Source organism: Bison bison, unplaced genomic scaffold, assembly GCF_000754665.1.
Source record: "Bison bison bison isolate TAMUID 2011002044 unplaced genomic scaffold, Bison_UMD1.0 scf7180017864108, whole genome shotgun sequence".
Taxonomy (NCBI): Eukaryota; Metazoa; Chordata; class Mammalia; order Artiodactyla; family Bovidae; genus Bison; species Bison bison.
Genome location: NW_011494680.1, coordinates 10,021,361 through 10,026,940, shown reverse-complemented (window position 1 = coordinate 10,026,940; position 5,580 = coordinate 10,021,361). Strand labels below are relative to the sequence as shown.

The 5,580-nt window shown below is 41.4% G+C and overlaps 1 pseudogene; it reads left to right on the top strand.

Annotated features, from left to right (window-relative positions):
* The first annotated feature begins 262 nt into the window (after positions 1-262).
* The window catches only part of LOC104987922, a 181,901-nt pseudogene continuing 176,583 nt past the window's right edge, over positions 263-5,580 (top strand).

Below are 5,580 nucleotides of genomic sequence, written 5' to 3'. Positions count from 1 at the left end.
ACAACTCTATGTAAAATATGGACGTTACAAAACAGTACCTAACATTAAATACCATTTCTGTGGAAAGTACAATATCCACATACACACATCATGCAGAGGGGGAAAAAAATCATGCATTTTAAAAGTTAATGGAGGGAAGTGGAATGTAGAGCCTGGCCTCTCGCTGTCAGTCAGTGTGGTGCGGAGTCCACACGGTGGCAGGACCTAATCAGGCCTCGCGCGTGGCTCAGGGCCTCTTGGGCTCTGCGGTCCAGAGGGCACCATGGACAACAAGGAGTTAATCAAATACTTTAAGTCTCAGATCGAAGAAGATCCTGACATGGCCTCAGCAGTAGCTGCCATCCGGACTTTGCTGGAGTACTTGAGAAGGGATACGGGGAGACAATCCAGGGCCTGAGGGTGAATCTCACCAGGGCCACAGAAACCCAGGGGCATGGACTCTTCAGTGGCCGTGTCGTCGGGCGGTGAGCTCCTGTGCTTCATCAGCCGTACCTCCCTGGAATACTCTGATTACTCCAAATGTAGAAAGATCATCATGAGCGGGGAGAGATTTTCCTCAGGAGAATATCACTGTCGAGAAATAAAATTGCAGATCTATGCCATACTTTGATCAAAGATGGGGCAAGAATATTAATGCACACCTACCCCCAGAGTGGTCCTGAGAGTCTGGGAAACTGCCCTGGCACCAAGAAGCATTTCAGTGTGTACATTACAGAGTCACAGCCTGACTTATCAGGTAAGAAGATGGCCAAAGCCCTCTGCCACCTCAGTGTCCCCTTCACTGTGTTCCCTGATGCTGCAGTTGGCTACATCATGGATAACGTGGATCTTGTCATAGTTGGTGCTGAAGGAGTTGTTGAAAATGGAGGAATCATTAACAAGGTAGGAGCATCAGTTCTCCACAGGTCCTTGCCCAGAGTGTGGAGCTCCACTGATGACCTCAGACACTCCACCACACTGTGTATTATGGTTCATTCCTCTAACCCTGGTTAGCCTCAGGACTCTACCATCCCAACCAGTGGTTTCCCAGTTCCCCTGAGCCACTGCACTGGGGTCAGTCAAATTCTGGTCAGATTTCTTTCTGCTTTGGGAATTGATCTGTGAGACTCAGTTCAATTCAGTAGTTCAGTCATGTCCAACTCTTTGCGACCCCATGGACTGCCGCACACCAGGTCTCCCTGTCCATCACCAACTCCTGGAGTTTATTCAAACTTATGTCAATTGAGTCTGTGATGCCATCCAACTATCTCATCCTCTGTCATCCCCTTCTCCTCCTGGCCTCAATCCTTCCCAGCATCAGGATCTTTTCAAATGAGTCAGCTTTTTGCATCAGGTGGCCAAAGTATTGGAGTTTCAGCTTCAACATCAGTCCTTCCAGTGAACACCCGGGAGTGATCTCCTTTAGAATGGACTGGTTGGACTCCTTGCAGTCCAAGGGACTCTCAAGAGTCTTCTCCAACACCACAGTTCAAAAGCACCAATTCTTCCGCGCTCAGCTTTCTTCACAGTCCAATTCTTACATCCATACATGACTACTGGAAAAACCACAGCCTTGATGAGATGGACTTTTGTTTACAAAGTAATGTCTCTGCTTTCTAATATGCTATCTAGGTTGGTCATAGCTTTCCTTCAAAGGAAAGTGTCTTTTTATTTCATGGCTGCAGTCACCTTCTGTAGTGATTTTGGAGCCCCCAAAAATAAAGTCACCCATTGTTTCCACTGTCTCCCCATCTATTTGCCATGAAGTGATGGGACCAGATGCCATGATCTTCGTTTTCTGAATGTTGAGCTTTAAGCCAACTTTTTCACTCTCCACTTTCACTTTCATCAAGAGGCTCTTTAGTTCCTCTTCACTTTCTGCCATAAGGGTGGTGTCATTTACATATCTGAGGTTATTGATATTTCACCTGACAATCTTGATTCCAGCTTGTGCTTCTTCCAGCCCAGCATTTCTCATGATGTACTCTGCATATAAGTTAAATAAGCAGGGTGACAATATACAGCCTTGACATACTCCTTTTCCTATTTGGAACCAGTCTGTTGTTCTATGTCCAGTTCTAACTGTTGCTTCCCGACCTGCATACAGGTTTCTCAAGAGGCAGGTCAAGTGGTCTGGTATTCCCCCATCTCTTTCAGAATTTTCCACTGTTTGTTGTGATCCACACAGTCAAAGGCTTTGGTATAGTCAATAAAGCAGAAATAGATGTTTTTCTGGAACTCTCTTGCTTTTGCAATGATCCAGAGGATGTTGGTAATTTGATGTCTGGTTCCTCTGCCTTTTCTAAATCCACCTTGAACATCTGGAAGTTCATGGTTCACATATTGCTGAAGCCTGACTTGGAAAATTTTGAGCATTACTTTACTGGTGTGTGAGATGAGTACAATTGTGTGGTAGTTCGAGCATTCTTTGGCATTGCCTTTCTTTGGGACTGGAATGAAAACTGAGATTTTCCAGTCCCGTGGCCACTGCTGAGTTTTCCAAATTTGCTGGCATATTGAGTGCAGCACTTTCACAGCACCATCTTTTAGGATTTGAGCTAGCTCAACTGGAATTCCATCACCTCCACTAGCTTTGTTCATAGTGATGCTTCCTAAGGCCCACTTGACTTCACATTCCAGGATGTCTGGCTGTAGGTCAGTGATCACACCATCGTGATTATCCTGGTCATGAAGCTCTTTTTTGTACAGTTCTCCTGTGTATTCTTGCCACCTCTTCTTAATATCTTCTGCTTCTGTTAGGTCCATACCATTTCTGTCCTTTATTGTGCCCATCTTTGCATGAAATGTTCCCTTGGTATCTCTAATTTTCTTGAAGAGATCTCTAGTCTTTCCCATTCTGTTATTTTCCTCTATTTCTTTGCACTGATCACTGAGGAAGGCTTTCTTGTCTCTCCTTGCTATTCTTTGGAACCCTGCATTCAAATGGGTTTATCTTTCCTTTTCTCCTTGGCTTTTCACTTCGCTTCTTTTCACTGCTATTTGTAAGGCCTCCTCAGACAGCCATTTTGCTTTTTTGCATTTCTTTTTCTTAGGGATGGTCTTGCTCCGTTTCCTGTACAGTATCATGAACCTCCAACCATAGTTCATCAGGCACTCTATCAGATATAGTCCCTTTAATCTATTTTTCACTTCCACTGTATAATCATAAGGGATTTAGGTCATACCTGAATAGTCTAGTGGTTTTCCCTACTTTCTTCAATTTAAGTCTGAATTTGGCAGTAAGGAGTTCATAATCTGAGCCACAGTTAGGTCTCCATCTCGTTTTTGCTGACTGCATAGGGCTTCTCCATCTTTGGCTGCAAAGAATATAATCAATCGGAGAACATGTTTATACTTACTCAAAACATGCTTTACTTGGAATTGGGTTTTTTCTTTTTAATGGAGCATATTTGACATCAATATAGGGTTTAAAGTTTATCTGTTGTTTCACATGGAAAGGTTTCATGATAGTTTATTGTGTTTGATAAAGTATGTATAATGTAAAATTTGCCATTATAGTCATTTTTAGGTGTACAGTTCAGTGGCATTAATTCCGCTCTCACATTGTTGTGCAGCCATTGCCACTGTCTGTCTTCAGAACTTTTCCATCACCCAAAGAACTGTCACCTTTAAGCAAAACTCCCTGCTTTTCTCTCCCCCATTCCCTAAGCTATTTTCTGTCTCCATGATTTTTTCCCATCCTAGGTACCTTATGTAAGTGGAATCACACAGTATCTGTCTCTTTTTTTGAGTCTGGTTTATTTCTCAAAGCTCACCTGTACTGTACGTGTGTCAGTGCTTCATTCCTTTCTATGGCTGCATAATATACCATTGTATGGTTGGACCACATGTGTCCATTCATCTGTGAATGAATACCTTTTGACTATAATGACTAATGCTGCTAATAGGTGTACAATTAACTTATTTGAGTTTCTGTTTTTGATTCTTTGGTGTATATACCTAAGAGTGGTGGGGGGGGGGGGAGTAAATGGATACTACCTGCTCTTGAAAATTCTGGAAAACTCCCATGAGTTGTTGGAAGGAACTTTCATGGTTTAATGGAGAAAAATAATTGCAAGTAAGTTTCAAATAGAAAAAGAATCTGAGGACCATAATGTACCAAACTTTAAACTGTTGGTAAAATGAATGATCATTTTCTTGGTGACCTAGAGACTAATAACTCAGGAGTCAACTTTAATAGTTTATGGAAATTAAATTGCTTTGTCCCTACCTTAAACACTTCAATAGTTATACCTACTGCCAAAACATTGCTTTCTTATCCAGAGAGAATTAAATATGACTTCACCTCTTAAAATTCTAATAAAGTGCTATCAATTCAAGAACTTCTGTGACCATTGCTCATCTTTAGCTTTTCTATTCAAGACAGCATGCAGAGTTCCTCCAGTTTTAGTGCTAGGTACTGGTGGCTCAGTAGTAAAGAATAAGCCTGCCGTGCAGGAGGCACGAGTTTGATCCCTGGATCAGAAAGATCCCCTGGAGGAGGGAATGGCTACCCACCCCAATATTCTTGCCTGGAGACTCCCATGGACAGAGGAGCCTGGCGGGTCATAGTCCACAGGGTCACACAGAGTCAGACACAACTGAAGCGACTCAGCATGCATGCTCTATGTTCTAGGCTTTGTGCTAAGCATTTTGAATATATTGTTTCATTGAATCCTTACAACATCTCAGCAAAGTAGGAAAAAGATCTGTAGGAAAACTGTAAAAAGTGTACATATGCATAATGAGAATACCTTAAGAAAAAAAAAGAGAAAAATAAAAATAATATTTGAAGCAATAATGACTGAGAATTTTCCAAAATTGACATCAGACACCAAACTACAGAACAAGAAAGATAAGAGAATAGAAAACAGAATAAATGCAAATAAAACTACAGTGGAAGCTATCATATTCAAACTGCAGAAAATCAAAGATAAAGTGCCAAATCTTGAAAGAAGCCTGAGGAAAAAAATCACATTGCATATAGAGGAGCAAAGATAAAAATTATCATATCAACAACTTCTCCTTAGAAACCATCAAGCCAGAAAAGAGTGAGTGAAATAAGTATAGAGAAAAAAATCCCCAACAAACTAAAATTCTGTACTTTTGAAATTATCCTTCAGAAGTGAAGAAGAAATAAGATTTTTCGGGTAAACAAACATTGAAGAAATCCATAACCAGGAGACCTGCCTTGCAAGAAATGTTTTAAAAAATTCTTTAGAGAGAAAGAAAATGATGTAGTTCAGAAATTCAGATCCACATAAAGAAAGGAGGAATATCAAAGAAGGAATAAGTTGAGGTAAATAAAAAGTTTTATTTTCCCTATTGTAGATGGACCTGTTTGTTCAAAATAATACTATGTATTTGATTATGTATACACACATCAGTTCAGTTCAGTTCAGTAACTCAGTCGTGTCCAACTCTTTGCAACCCCATGAATCACAGCATACCAGGCCTCCCTGTCCATCACCAAGTCCCAGAGTTCACTCAAACTCATGTCCATCGAGTCAGTGATGCCATCCAGCCATCTCATCCTCTGTCATCCCCTTCTCCTCCTGCTCCCAATCCCTCCCAGCATCAGGGTCTTTTCCAATGAGTCAG